We start from the raw sequence: 17,277 nt of genomic DNA, 5'->3' as shown, positions 1-17,277 counted from the left end.
CCTATTATAAAAAATTGAGTTTGTAAATAAATAAAAAGAAAAATACAATATAACCACACCATTGCATTCTCTAAAATCCCAATTCTATTTCCGTCAGATCCAAGCCCTATACCCAAATTTTCGACTCCCTCATAGGGTCTGCTGCCAAGGCGCATCACGTATGCCCATGCAAAGTGAAAACGGAAAACTCGAAGACTACAGGTTGCGCATATATTTTCCAACCTTCAGTGAGTTTCCGACCGTTTGGTTACGTGGACGGATTCGACCCATCGTTTCGCCGAGAACTATTCCGTGTGCGTGACTTTCTATCTAATTCTATTAGATAAAGAGCGCGAAAAGAGGTTAGACATGAAGTAGAACCGTTCGTCACGTTAACGAGCCAACATTTTTTGGAGTGTTCGTTAGTTCGTAGAACTTTTTGTGGACTTTGCGGAAAGTTTTAAGAGAAGTACCATTGAAATTGGTGGTAGGTACTGTCGATAAATATTTTTGTATAAATAATTAATTGAAATCTGCAATGTGAAGATTATAAGTTGTAGGGTACGTTTTTGGAAATTTTATGATATAGACTGCAGTATTTACATAAGTCAGTTTCAAGGCCAGTCCTTGAAAATGGGGTCAGCTTAGTATCGACGCTTAATGTATCACATATACCTGTTCAAGCGCTTCTTTATGAACACCAAAAATAGAGCATCAATAAATGAAAACTTTAAAATTTCCTGTTTTAGATGTAATATATATATATATATATATATATATAAATATATATATATATATATATATATATATATATATATATATATATATATATATATATATATATATATATTGTTATGATGTGTTTTTTTGTTTGAATGATGAGCAATGAGTATTTTTAATAATATAGGGTTTTTATCGCGGTTCTCAAAGAATTAGCTTGTAAGTACTTTTTAAATTATCTTTATTATAACTATTATGAAACACACATATATATCTAACCTAGTCAATGTAAATTTAAAATAAACTATCTTTAAACTGATATTCTTATAAAACTAATTAAATTCTATAGACAATCTAAAATTTAAACAAACTATCTTCAAAATTGAAATTGTTATGACACTAACTAAATTATATTAACAAAATTTTGTACCTTTCTTTCACTGAATGCCTAAATGAACTATTTTCCACTAAGTATATAGATTCTAATCACCACTGAATGTCTTCGTACTTCAGTTATCCTTGTTTTTTGTGAAATTACTTTTTCTAATTATCAGCTTCTACCAATTTAAGATATAGTTTTCTTCACCAGCATGTATACACCACCAACCAAACCAGCAAACAGCATTTATATTTATTCTTCTTTTCAATATACCAATATCCAATTATTATAAGTTGATTTATACTAATCTCCAACCATAATATAATTTAATTTCTTCCAATATACCTTTTTTTATCTTCAATAATTATTTGTGTATAATTATAAATGTGCATTAAATTATATGCATAATTTTTAATCTTCATTTAACTCACTATATTAAACAATTTGACTATTTGTAACTGATTCACTGACTGTCTTGAAAATTCTGAACAATTTACTTCACTCTACTAACTTTCATAATAAACTGGCCTGACTTCTGACTAAAAACTTCCAAAAACTGCTAAAAACTGCCCTCTTGAATCCATATCACGGGTATTTATATGTTTTTGAATTTCTAGAACCATCTCGTAAGATATCATGTTCCAATTTGTTCTATTTAATACTTGTCTGAATTTTCTGGAACAAACCATTTCGCAAACATGGCCATCTCCGGAGATCCAGAGAATTCCATTCTTTTCTATTAATAATTTTGTTTACATTTAGGCTTTTCAGATCAGAATATATAATTAAATTAGTAACTTAACATTCTAATTTAATAAAATACACATTTCAAACAATATATTATTATAACCCACTTATATTCGTAAATATTCTTAAACGTCACTTCAGAGTATAAATATCTGTCAATCTCCGAGAGTATTTTTGGTTGCCTAGGCACATGGCTCACTTAAATCTATCTACCACATTATAATTACTAAAATACAACTTTTTACACTTAATTATATGCTAATTTATTAAAAATACCCTCACATAAATATATTTTTATTAAATTCTCTAGTATATAACTTATTTAAAACAACCAAATATCTAATATTATGTAGTATATAACTTATAAATTATTTTCTATAAACCGTAATCGTATCAATATATATATATATATATATATATATATATATATATATATATATATATGTTATATACATATATATTTATATATATATATATATATATATATATATATATATATATTTATTTATATATATATATATTTATATATATATATATATTTATATATATTTATATATATATATATATATATACAGAGTGGCGCACTGTAATCGAAACAGAGACATTTTCGGTCAGCTAATTATAAACTCGTTGGTTTTATTTTCAAGGGGGATGCTTATTAATTATACGTTGACTATCATATATGTATGTAGCAGCCTTTAAGAGGGTGACACCAGACCTAGGATTTTAAGAAAAAAGGGTTGTTGCATTCTCTTTCATTCTAATATCTGTATGATGTACTTTCAGTCAATCATTTTTAATTTTTATGGACTTGTAGTTCATTTAAAGTAGTTATATTTTGTCATTGATCTCAATTTAAAGAGAACCTAACAATCATTAAATTGAGGTATCGTACGACACCCTTTCTAGTTAAGATTTTACCATTATTCTAACAAAGGCAGAATTTTATGTTACCCAGATTAGATTTTTTTTTTATTATATTAGGCCCATAATCATTTACTTTTAGGCAATTTCTAATAACTATTGGACATCATTTTTGTTTCCGGTAATTATTCTCATAGTACTAATAAGTAGATAGTTTACCGTTTTTCAAATTTTAGGGTGTGTATTTATTTTATATTTAGACCACATTACCAGAGGTGCCAAATATAAGATATTAAGGGCGGATTATTCGAACGCTAATCAAACCTTGATTGTAGTCAAATATTTAATTACAATCAAATACGTCACAGCAGCTGTCAAAATTATTAAAAATTGCTTATTATTATTGATTTACAACGAACTACAAGAAGAAGAATTTATTGTATTATATAGTGGTTACTTCAGTGTTATTGATCATATTTCTTCGTTCGTATCATTCGTCGAAAGAATACCACGTACCAAAAACTTAGCGTTTAAAATGTGTTTAATATGGTGGTCCTTAAGTAATTGCACAAAAAGAAACAGTAGATTCTACACTTTAAAATATTACGATTTAAGCCAAATTGCTTTAATAAAATGTTTATATTTAAGAAAGATACAGGGTGTTAAAGTGCAAAATTAAAATTTTATTTTTCGCTATAACTTTCCTGTTTGTAAACATTTATGTATAAAAATTTACAACTGGGTAATTTGAAATATGAGAAATTATAATTTGATGCTCACTTTAATGTAGCTGATAGAGGGCGCCACATATGCCACATATGAGCCATAAATTTGCATTAAAACCTTTTTGCTCTTCAAGTTACCTGTATTTGTGACAAAAAATATTAAAGATACATTATTTTAACAAAAAAAGGTATACCTCTTAATAACTTCAAAACTCAATAGTTTTTGAGATAATCGCATTTTAGAAATCAGCTGCATTATTCTGATTTAACGCAATTACTCCAGGCAACGAAGGGAAAATAGACAAAAACATCAATTATTCCGAATTTTGATGAATAAAGTACTGAGGAACATCGTAGATGCGCCTTGGTACGTTAGGAACAACGACCTTCACCGGGACCTCAAGATGGAAGACGTCAATCAGATAATCAAGAAATTTGCAGGGAGCCATGAACAACGACTCCATCATCATGTAAACGTCGAGGCTATCCAGCTCCTCAACAATACGAACCTAGAAAGAAGGCTCAAAAGAACAAAGCCTTTTGAACTGGTATAATGAGTCAGTGAAAAGCAGAGTAAAGTGTTGTGCGAGTATGCATGCTAAATTTAATGCTAGTTATTAGAAATAATAGGAAAGATACTAGTGATTAGACACCTAATTTTAAGATTTCATTAGTAATTTAAGTTAGAAACAAATTGATAATTGGTCTTACTGACCAGATTTTAATGTAAGTACACTTCTGTTTCTTTAGTAAAAAAAAAAAAAATTCCGAATTTTGGTATAAAATACTTTTAACTCAAGTTAAAAGTTAACGAACTATTAAATAAAATATATATATTAGCAGGATAATTAATAATAGGACTTGACGAAATAACAGAATAATAGAATTCTACGTAAAACATTATACGTTTTATATTAAATTAAAATCATAATTAAAACATTTTAATTATAAACCAAATTAATAAATGGTTAAATTAAATTTCATAACTTTTTGTCAAAGTAAGTGTTCGATATGTCAATCATTTTCTTTAATTCATTGGTCAATACACTCCATAAAAGATCGTCTCATATTAAATAGCATCATCGGTTCTAAAGAAACTGCTGCAGTATTTATTTCTTTCCATAGTGGTTGCGAATATTTATGAGATTCTTATAGACATGTTGTTTTAATGCACCCCATATGTCTACGTGGTGGCTATAATGTATAATGGATGAATAAGTTTTCTCGCTTTTCGTTCGGCAAAGTTATTTATTAAAGCGTCTATAGCTAAAGAAGATATAAATTTCTCTAAATTTTTATTTTCTGTAGACAGTAACGACAAGTCTGATAGTCGTTCCTGTTCCATAAAGGTTCAGGGGTGTGTTTGAATGAATTTTAATTTTGAAAAACTTCTTTTAGCTGCAGCAGTAGTTACCGGAAGGATTAAAAACCGAAAATATGCTGTAGGATCATAATTTAATATTAAATGTAAAATTTATATAAAATTTCCAGATTCAGAACCATGGCCTGTCAAAAATAAATTGCATGATGCTAAAGTAATTATAACTTTAATTATACGATGCAGTACATTTCTCCAGAAAGTAATTTTACTGCTGATTTCACTTGTAGTAAAGTATCAATGATATTACCTGGTAACTAATTAATGTAAGATAAAGCTGCGGTAATATGTTGCTGTGAATTTTCATGATCATATGAACATTGTATGAAATAGCTTCTAACAGAAAACGCCATTAACCCATGCGTACTATAATTTGCTTTTACAATCTGCTAACAACCAACACAAATGACAATATGGTTTGTTCAAAATATTAGAATATCACAGCCATGGCCTTAAAATTTTTGTACCAGCATTATTTAAGTAGGACTAATAATAAGTTGAAAAAGCTCACTTTGTTTGTGGATCCTTTGGAAACGGCTATTGTGGTTTAAAATAACCCAATTTAAAAATCATTTTTTGTTCTTATTCGATGAGGCTGTTACCAAAATTTTCTCGATCTGAAGAAGAGATATTAAGAGATTCTTCATTCTTATTGCAAACCTCTGGCGGACTATGCAGTACAGAAGAATCTAAAAATAAAAAAATTCAAGTTATAATAAAATAATCTTTTTTTTTAATCATAGGGCCCTTTTACTATACTGTAAATATGCCCAAGCCCTGCATTAAGTTACAGACGACATTGGATGCGAATTGTGACACTAGTAGATAAAAAGCTATTACTTACCATTGCAATCTCATTCACTTTGGGAATCTGGTTGATGAAAAAATGAAGAAATTTAGGGCATCTGCTTCAAACTTTCTTCCTTTTTTCTTTCACTCAGTTTTTTTATAACTTCACATAATTTTCAGAAATCAAACGTTCAAAATGGACAGCACAAATATATTTGAATTGTTGAGAATTAGGTAGAAAACAAAGCAAAGAAAAAACCGCAAGGTTTGCTTGGTAGAGTTTATTGACATAATGTATACATCTTCTGTAATTAATCTATAAGGCGTTCTCATTTTTCGGTACAATAGTCCAAACTAAATTGAGCAAGACTAATATGGCAGCAATAAAATTAGTCTAATATTTCTATATTTACTAAATTATTTCAAAACTATTTGGCACTGAGAAGTTTTATTTATTTAAGACCTTCGTGATTGAATAAAATACCAAATTTTACATATGGTTGAACTAGTATTGAAGTAAGTATTTCAATAATAATACAACATACAGAGTGTTGCATTTAAAAAACTAAAGGGATAATATCAGAAAACTGGTAAATCTGGCAACATTGCAAGTATTATCATGGACATCCCAACATCCCATGGACATGAAAACTTTTTAAGACAATAAAACTTAGAAAAACATCATACCTAGGTCACATAATGAGAAATAATTACCAATAGGCTCAACTAATAGTGAAAAGAAATATCAACGAAAAAAGAGAATTAGGAAGAAAAATATTATCGTGACTAAGAAATATCCGGCAATGAACAGGGCTAAATTTTGAACAGTTAATAAGAACAGCTGAAAACAGAAAAGAGTTTGCAATTGTAGTATCTAACCTCCATTGGGGAGCAGGCACTTTAAGAAGAAGAATATTTAAAATAAATTAATATATCTAAAATAAGTAAATTAAATTAGTAATTAGCAAATATGTTTAAAAATTTACGGAATCATCTTATTAGGCTTCTGTCGTCCATGTTTGAACATAGGCCTCTCCCAACTCCTTCCATCGGTCTCTATCCTGAGCAACATATTTCCAATTTAATAAAGTCCTCGTAGACATACCGTCTCAGGACTTGCAACTTAATGTAGAGTCATATGTCGCCATGTTACCAATCCAACGGTAACTTTACCATCTTAATTGTAAATTAGACATAATGTAAACTAAATTTCATTTAATAATTTTTAAAGGGTTTTTACCCACATATTTAGTGGCTACATCCATGTATTAACTAGTAAGTATTAACCACATTTTACATTAACCTTAGTCAAAACTTAAATTATTTCATGTTCTTTTTAATTAAGTGGTTAAATACTTTTTTTATATATGATACTGATAATGGAATACTTATTCCGAAAACGTTTTGTCAATTCAACATAGCCCAACTGGGTTTTTTATATACCTTTTTATAAAGGATTTTATTCAAAAATTTTTTTTAATATATGGTATACAGCCAAATACAGGAACTTAGTTTCCTTGTGGATTTCCAATTTTTTCCGGCTATTCTTTTAATAATACGGAATCATATGTGGATCGATTATGTCGCTATGATTACCGTTTTAAACATATTGCATATATTACTAAATAAATTCTTTTTTATTTAGTATTTTTTTTTATCGAATCACTATCGTCATTTTCCGTTACAGCCCTTCATGAACCTTGTCTTGCTTCAAAACATTCTTTCATTCTTCCCTGTCGAGTCTCTGTCTTCTCCATCCCCTTACTCCAATCTCTCTTAAATCTTCCTGCACATCGCCTTAATATCTAAGTTTAGATCCCCCTTGTTCTTCTTCCGACCAGCCTATTTAGCATAGTTATTTTAGCGAGATCACATTCATCCATTCACATAACGTGACCCACTCATCTTATGTGGTTTATTTTGATTAGTTTTCACGATATCTGCATCCCCAAAAAGTCTATAGAGTTCGAAAATATATCGCCTTTCCCTCAGACCCTGTTCTGTTCGTTAACTCCGCCATATGGTTCTCAATACTTTTCTTTCAAATATGTGTAGTAATTCTTCATTTCGAGCCATCATTGTCCACGTTTCCGATCCGTCAGTGAGCTCTGGGGGTAATATTCTTTTATTTGTTGTTCAATTTGTTGTTTTTGACAGAGTTCTCGTTCTTAATTGGAGGCCTAGATCAAAATAACAGCGGTTGGCCACGCATATTCTTATTTCTTTGGGCGTGTTAAAAACTACATACGGAACTGCATTTAGAACTACATATAGAAAATCAATTTGTACAATTTCGTATACAAAATTTTGCGTATCTATAACAGTTTTCGATTCATTTGAAAAAAAGGGATTTTTTTACTAAGCATTTTTAGCCATACAAACTTCTAGATCACACTATAAGTACATTAATAATTATGGGGCAATTTTCACGTTTTTTCCGCTGAAAAAAATACATAAAATTCTTATTTTTGTCATAACTGCCTTAGGGTTGGCGAGAGAGATTTTTATAAAGATTTTTTTTATATTATTGTATTGTCGGTATACTGTGTATTTTCTGGCGAATACGATATAAAATTTAAAACCTTTTATGACGAAGGTATTTTAAGTATTTTTCTGCGTGGAATATTGGTTATGAAAATACAAATTCCAATTACTGATTAAACATAAACAATAAAGAAAATATCTAAATAACTGTCATTATATTTATATCGAGGAAATCGTTGGCCTTGATTTATGAACATGTGCAATGTAATTACATCTATTCTTACAACTTTTATTTTATCAATCGTCTTGATAAGAAATTAATATATGCGACGTGCAAAATATGAATATATTGCACTGCCATATTAATCTAACCTTCTATTTGCAAAGTATTAAATTAGAAATAATGTACCATTATATGCAAAGGTAAATTAACAGGTACACACACATTTATCTTGTGATGATTATATAATTTCATTTTTATATTTACAGTGTTCAATCGAGACGTAAAAAGAGAAGTCTTCTTCTTCTTCTAATGGCGCTACAACCCTTTGTGAGTCTTGGCCTGCTTAACAATGTTCTTCCATTCTGCCCTGTCGGATACTTTCCTTCGCCACTGCCTGATGTTCATGGTTTTAAGATCCCTCTCTACGTCGTCTATCCATCTTTTACGGGGCCTTCCTCTTGTTCTGTTTCCTTGGGGCTTCCATCTTTGGACTACTTTTACAGCTCGATTATCTGGCATTCTTTCTAGGTGACCAAGCCAGTTTAGTCTTTGTGACTTTACAAATCTGACAATATCTGCGCTCTGCATTAGTTCATCCAGCTCGTGATTCATTTTAATTCTCCACGAACCATCGCTGCATTGGGTTGGTCCAAATATCTTCCTTAGTATTTTGCGCTCAAATATTCTCAGTTGATTTTCATCAGTGGTTGAGAGGGTCCACGTTTCACATCCATATGTGACCACTGGTCTAATTACTGTTTTGTAGATTCTCAGCTTAGACTCATGATTCAGTAACTTACTTTTCATTAAGTCTTTGTATGCATAAAAGCACTTATTACCGCTAAGAATCCGTGCTTGTATTTCTTGACTGATGTTGTTGTTGTCATTTATTATTGAGCCTAGGTAAGGAAAAGTGGAGGCATATTTGTAGGTATGGTTGTCTACCTTCAGATTCTCATGTTCATTCGATTTTGTGCACTCCATATATTTTGTTTTGCTTTCATTTATATATAGACCAAACGTAGCAGCTTCTCGTTTCAGTTCTATAACTTTTTCGCTTAATACACTTTTGTTGCGGCTTATTATGGCAACATCATCCGCATATGCGCATATTTGCATAGATCTTGTATTAATACAGCGAAGAAGTGCAGAGGTGGATAGGTATATGGGTGGAACAAGAATTGGGCAATCGTGGAAGGTGACAAAGTCTCTCCGAAGAGAAGAAAAAGAAAAATCTAACTTACAGTTAATAGATCTAAAACAGTGGAAGCACCATTATGAAGTCTTACTGACAGAGGATAGATGTAAATTCCAAGAGGTCGAAATGGAAGAAATATCAGAACATACACAAATAATTGAGATAACAACCGGAGAGTTAAGCGATGCCCTCAAAAGATCAAAAAACGATAAAGCAGCAGGACCTGGAGACATCGCAATTAAGTCGGTAAAGTGAATGGACCAAAAATATTACATGAGATGTTGGTTCAACTATTTAACAAATGCTTAAAAGGACAAAATATCCCTGATGATTGGAATTTTGTATACATCAGCTAAATATTCAAGAAAGGGGATAAACGCAAATGCTGTAATTATAGGGGAATAACTGTTATCAGCCCAGTGGGGAGGTTGTACGGTCAAATAATAAAAGAAAGAATGGAATCAGAATATGAAGACATAGAAGAACAAAATGGATGTCGTGCAGGAAGATCGTACACTGATGGTATATTCGTTCTGCAGCAGGTAATCAAAAAACGTATGGCAAGAAACCTATCTACCCACCTAGTGTTTGTAGATTTAGAGAAGGCATACGATACGGTACCTTTAAAAAAACTGAAAACTTAATATTTGAATCATTTCCAATAACAAAGGGGCTTAAACAAAGATGTTGTCTATCTCCGACCTTATTTAAAATATATATTCAATCATCGCTAGAGCAGTGGAGGAAACAAGTATCCGGAATGGGAATAGACACAGGCGATGGTAAATGTCTAACAACTTTATTTTTCGCAGATGATCAGGTAGTCGTAGCGAATGATGAGGAAGATATGGACTATATGTTTAGAAAACTAAAGAAAGAATATAAAAAATGGGGCCTCAATATGAATATGTCAAAGACAGAGTATCTTAAAATAGGAGATGACGAAGAAGATCCAGAGCTAGAAATTAGAAACACAAAAACATATAATGAATATAAATATCTCGGATCTATAATATCTAAAGAAGGTACTACCAAAAGAGACATCGAAAACAGAACGCAGCAGGGAAAAAGAGCGGTAAACATTCTCAACTCTCTACTACGGTATAAAGATATTAGACAAGAAACGAAATTGACAATGTATCAAACCTTGGTAGAGCCTATTATGACTTATGGGACAGATCACGACAAAAGATGGAAAAAGAATAGAAGTAGTAGAAATGGATTTTCTAAGTGTGGTGTATCCAAAAAAGATCATATCAGGAATTAAGATATTAGAAGAAGGACAAATACTGTATATTCCAGTGTAGACAGAATTGAAACGAAACAACTAGTGTGGTATGGTCACATGAAGCGAATGAATGAAGATAGATGGCAAAAAAAAGCTTTAAATTATATAGCACAACAAAGAAGAAGAAGGGGCAGACCTTCAGTTGTCTGGGAAGAAAAACCTCGTTTATATATATATATATATATATATATATATATATACATATATTGTTACAGTAACCTTCTTTCGTTAAATAATCATTTTTTTAAACTCCAATAAAATGTATATTCTATACTCTATAATCAACAAATTAAAAAATACACACATAATTCTGAATGACTAACTTGAGACAAACAGTTCTCCCCTCCTCAACTTATTCAGTTAAAGACTATAAAGTGTAAACACATAGGTACCAAAAAATAAATCACTTGAGAAAGGCACTCTGGTCGAAACAGCTGCAAGGATCATAACTTAAAATAAATTTTCTGGATCAAAAATCCACAGTGTTAAAAACAAAAGTGTTAAAAACAAAAGTTTGCAGTATTTTAGTGTTAGATAAAATAAATTTCCATTAAATAACGGTTGAATCCATCATTTATCATATCATATTGTATACACAGCCAGCTTTTTTTTGTTGCTACCTTTGTTCTCTAACTTTTGCTTCAACGTCGGGATAGTCTGATTCCTAAGTACTTAAACTTTATCTCTTGTTGGATAATCGATCTATTCACCTCAAGATTACATTTTAAATGTGTCTTTTGTATTCTCATACATTTTGTTTTAGTGGCTGATATCACCATATTATTATGGTGTTTCGTATTAGTACGATTTGACTGCGAGGTTAAATCGATGTAGGAATCGTTGTAGTCCATCCTCGTTTTTGGCAACCAAAGCCACGTTATCTGCATAACACTAGATTTTAATCTATCCCCTCGTTTTACACATTTCTTTATTATCTTATCCATAATAATGTTATGGATGAGATGAGCTTAGTGACTCACACTGATGAATGCTATTCACAGCTGATATTGGATTGGTATAAAATTTTAAAGATGTCTCTGTTATAAATACCAGAATCTATAAAACTTTTACTTCTTCTTCTAACGAATATACCAAATACTACTACTATATACATATAGTACATAAATCTTTTGTTCTTGTGCTAACTAATATACCAAACACTACAAATCCTCATACATTCATATGTATCATTTACAAGTACATCAAAGTCCTGTCACTCCCAGAAACACAAACTCGTAGAACTACCGTTTTCCACGTTAATGAATATTTCGATTCAACACCGTAATTTACTGCAGTTCCGTCTACAAACTCCACAAATCACATAAATAAACATAAGTTATCACGTCTTGTATTTTATATGTCAGTTAAATCCCTAAAATGGTGCGGGTGAAGTGATATGTAAATATCCAATCAAATAGAGTTGAATGTAAGGATAGGTTTCCTGCTTTGAAATGTTAGAGACATATTTTATGATACAATTGTTGATATTTGTCTAGTAAAAACAGCTTGTCACAGATATCGTAAGCGGAATGAAAATATACGTCTAAGTTGTACTGCTCAGACATGAACAGATTTTTAAATTCTTTAATATTATTTACGAAATTATCAGTTAGCCTTACATAATTAAGATAAAATAACGATTTTCGTATTAAGTAATTTAATTTTAAAAATAGCGTTGCTTACTATACCATTTCAAACATAATCATCAGCTCAATTTTAAATTAGCATATTATTGCAGAAAGCTTTTGTGATGTTAAGATTGTACGATAAATGCAACGTGAAGATTGCGCGAGACATGTTATAATGACCAAAAAAGAAGAAAATCAGGAACCACGGGTGGGAGCCAGAAAGTATAACGATAATTATATAGAACAATAAAAAGGCCACATTGCTTAGTCTCAGATGTGTCATTGGGGTGGGTATTAATATGAAAATAGATAGATAACAGATATATTAAAGATAGTAAAAAATCTTAACCAGATATTTATAAAGGACTCAAAATCGATAAAATATATTAAATCATTACTTGAAACAAATTATAAATATTAACCTGGTTACCTATTTACAATAAAAAATAGTCAATAAAATAAAATCATAAACGAATAATAAACTTGTAAATGTATGTAAAAAAATGTATTCATTCACTACTATAAAAAATGGGCAAATGCTAGCAATATTCTAATTACTAAATAAATTGCGGTCCTAGATAAAATCCAAAATAAGCGGTTTTTCAAAAAGTAAATTAATTGGAACTTAAAATTTCAAAATTGATTCAAAGTACGGTATAGGGACCACAATTTAACAACCAAAAAAGCTTTTTGGATCATATATAATATTACTCAATACAAATTACATATAACTCTTAATATTCTCAAACACAGTCGTAACTTTCAAATAATTAAAATAAAAACGAATTTTATCATAAAATGTTTAAATCATACAAGAAATATACTCAATAAAATATCTAACTTCATAATGAAAGAAATAAATAACATTTTTCGTAATATAATCAAAATAAAATATATAACTTTTTAATAGTCAAAATAAATGAGAATTAAGTGATAAAATGAATTACATAAATTTATCGCTATACACCGACAAGGTATTCAATGACATTGTTTTAATTTTAACTAATATAGGGGTGAGATTTAGGGGTTAAACTGTGATAAAATCCTAAATTATGTTATTTATTGTTAATTGACATTCATTCTTTTCATTGAAGGATTATTTGAATCAATTATCCTTTTTAATTTATAATTATACGATTTATTTCTAATAGGAGTAGTTTTCACCCCTAAAAAATAAAAGGCAACCAACGGCACAAGTTCAGAAGTAAAGTGAAGGGTAAGTAGAACCTGAATCCAAATTTCACGTTCATTTACTGGCCTACTAATCAAACTGTAAACCGTAACATGAAATGAAATGTCCAAGTCAAATATTTACGAACTCACTTAAAATCAATTTAGTAGGTGAAATAAGGTTATTTAACTCGTGTTCTAATGCAAAAAAGGAGCGACCCTCAAAAAGGTCGAAATCGCTTCTAATCTTAGTCGGCAAAAAGGAACAATGAAGCAGAAGGACTGATGATATAATGACGATGGCGGCTCGTTAAAATGCAGCGCCAGTGATAAAACTCTAGAAAGATAAAACATGTTTCTATATTTTATGATCAAATACCAAAAAAATGGGTCGGTAAAACTACATAAAAACACGGATCATATCCCAATTGGCAGAGGATTCCGACAGGGTGATACCTTATCGCCTAGACTGTATACCGCAGTACTAAAATATGCTTGTAACAACCTTAACTGGGAAGAGAAAGGCCTGAACATTGACGGTAGATGATTAACAATTTTGAAATTCTCAGACGACATAGTTTTGTTCTCGGACAACCTCAAGAAGATATATACAATGCTACATGAACTTCAGTTAGTGTGTGCAATAAACATCTCCAAAACAAAATTCATGACAAACCTAGTACCTAGCGGAAATATCAATATTCGAGACAACGAAGTAGAGCTGGTGGAAAAATACATATACCTTGGACACGAAATAAAGATAACAAGAGACAAACAAACATGCGAACTACCAAGAAGAATAAACCTAGCATGGGCAGCCTATGGAAAACTCAAAGACATCTTTAAAAGCGATATACCAATTTCTTTAAAACGTAAAACATTTGACCATTGTGTGTTGGCTGTGATAAGCTATGGTGACGAAACTTTGACATTTTCAGCTACAACATCTAAAACGCTGCAAATAGCTCATAGGAAAATGGAAAGGCCAATGCTGAGTATATCGCTTCGTGACCGAGTTAGAAATGAAGACTCAAGACGAAGAACAGAGTTACCGATGTAATACAGCAATGGACGCAAAGATGCGTCCATGATGGATGCGTCTGGATGATGATGGTGATGAAAAAAAAGGGCAAGACTTACCGCAACGTGAGAGTTTTCGCCAAAAAACCTATATTTAAAATCCACAAGGAAAATGAAATTCCATACCATACCAAATGAATACCATGAATTACAAAAGTTTTATTATAAAATCCTTTATAGAAGTTATATAATGAAGTTTACAGTTTATAAAATTCAGCTTACTGAAATACAAATCTTCTTTTTTAAAATTTTCTTTCTGTTCATTGCCTGGTGTTTTAACTTTACAAAATAAAGGATTACATTGGGAGATGAACAAAATAGTCAGCTTCAGAGTGTATCTTTTAGAGACTAAGCGCCATGTAGTGGGGAGCCAAGTTGACCATACCGTCAATTTAAAATCCAATTTCTGAAATGAAAAATGAAGTTTCTATTGTTGGCTGTATATCATGAATCACAAAAGTTTTATTTAAAAATAATAGGTATATAATATATAGGTATATAATTTTATACCTTTTATAAAGGATTTTTAAATAAACTTCTATATTTAAAAGACTAGTTACTCAATGGCTCCAGCCACAGCGAGAACAAAATTATTATGCATCAAATCTGCGAATTTGGGTATTATAAATATACCCTTTTGCCAGACAACTTACCAAGCGTTAATAAAAACACTTTTGATAGGTACTTCAGGAAGGAAAGTGCAGCTGTATTTATAATACTAAATCGGTTACACGGCAGAAATACTCAGACATTTTAACTTAGTCCAAACAAAGACTAAATTACTCATATGGGAACTACAAATAACACGTAGTCAGAGGCAATAAAAACAGTCTACAAATATAATAGGTACAGCACAATCAAAATTTTAAGGATGTTATTACTAGAAAAATGAAACGCTACAATTTATGAGGGAGTAACAAATAGGCAATGTATGGGAGACACTGATAAATTTAACGTGAAAGTAGGATTGCATCAGGGATCAGTGCTTAGTCCTTATGGATTCTCAATAGTGTTGGATTGGATAACTGGAGCAGTGAAGACAAGCTCTTGAAGAAAAAGGTTTAAAACTTACTAGGTTAAAAAGAGTATTTGTAATGATCATTTCAAGATAGAAAGATACACCACTACAAATAAAACGATAACTTTAAATTGTCAAATAATTATGAAAAGTAATAGTTTTATATCTAGGATCGGTATTACAGAGTAATGGGGAAATATATAGGGATGCATGCAGTAGAATTTTTTTTCCGTCTTTTCTGAGAGGAATTGGTTCGAATGTTCGAAAAACACCTTGGTCCTAAAAGGTGGGCAAATCCGACTTCCAGCCTCGGTTATAAAAGATTCCTCCAGCGTGGCCAAGAGATATACGAGATCGCGCGCAGAGGTTGTTCGGACACCAACATCGACACGGCATTCACCCGATCTCTCAGTCACACATAATTCTCCCGCATTCTAGCACTTTCTCACTACGGCATTTGTCACTTTCTGTCTTTACAAATCTGTAAAGGTATGCCCTGAAGCAACCATGTACTATGAGCATCTGCGTGAGGAAGTAATCCAAACGTTGGTGCCTGCAGTTCATCTATCTCAGATTAGGAATCAACGACTTCGTCCACTGCGCCAACTTTCACATCTCGTCCCATTTCTCTTGCCACACCATTATGAACCTTTTCCATATATCCGAAGGAATATTTTAGCCCAAATGATAAAGCTTAGATGGATGAGTATAGTGAAAAATAATGATAAAATTAAGAGTAAGTATATTAGCGGAAGTCTACGAGTGACAGCGATTATTGCCAAAATGACAGAGAAACGTTCAAGTTAGTTTAGGCATGTTGAACGTCGAGAAGTTAATCGTTCAATATAAAGAATTGCTGATTTGCAAGTTACTGGGAGGAGTAGAAGGAGAAGATTGAAGAAGACCGGGGGAAACGCTTAGACAGGACATGTCCATAAGTGCAATAGAGAAAATATAATCAGGGCAGTCGAAACCGCATAAGGATAAAGGAAAAGAGAGTAATGATGCTGGATAAAAAGCTAGATAAACACCTTTGCAGGTCACTGCTTAGATATAATGATTTATCATTCAAAAATATTTGTTGTGAAATTGACATTTGTTTCAGTAGGATGGTACATCACCACACTTTGCCGAATTACTTAAATACAATTTTACAAGACATTATAGGATAGGAAGAAGAGGTAAAATTGGGTGGCCAGGAAGACCTCAGATTTATCACGTTTATACCATTTTTGAGTGGATACCTCACAAACGTCTTAAACAAATCATTATACTCTAACAATTTACACATTTATAATTTTACAGTCAAACGTAAATTTACAAAATTTAGTAAAGGAAATGTGATGCGATGCGAAAACTACAGAGGAATAAGCGTAATATCATCAATAGGAAGATTATATGGGAAGATACTGCGAGAAAAGATAAAAGGCAAAATCGGGGAAAATCAGGCAGGCTTCACGGCATGAAGATCATGCATAGACCACATATACACACTAAAACAACTGTTGGAAAAGAAAAAAGCAAAAAATAGAGATATACATTTGGCATTTGTGGACTTGAGAAAGGCGTATGACTCTGTACCAAGGTCAGAACTATGGGAGGCAACG

General features: G+C 31.3%; 1 protein-coding gene across 1 annotated transcript in view; it reads left to right on the top strand.

The window, feature by feature from the left end:
- Positions 1–251: 251 nt before the first annotated feature.
- LOC140440092 (arrestin homolog) overlaps positions 252–17,277 on the top strand; it is a 729,008-nt gene continuing 711,982 nt past the window's right edge. Inside the window, exon 1 of the mRNA XM_072530366.1 lies at positions 252–466. The gene's annotated coding sequence lies outside the window, so the exon portion shown is untranslated. The remainder of the gene's footprint in view (positions 467–17,277) is intronic.

This window comes from Diabrotica undecimpunctata, chromosome 4 (genome assembly GCF_040954645.1).
Source record: "Diabrotica undecimpunctata isolate CICGRU chromosome 4, icDiaUnde3, whole genome shotgun sequence".
NCBI classification, from domain to species: domain Eukaryota; kingdom Metazoa; phylum Arthropoda; class Insecta; order Coleoptera; family Chrysomelidae; genus Diabrotica; species Diabrotica undecimpunctata.
This window is presented reverse-complemented; position numbering and strand designations above follow the sequence as displayed.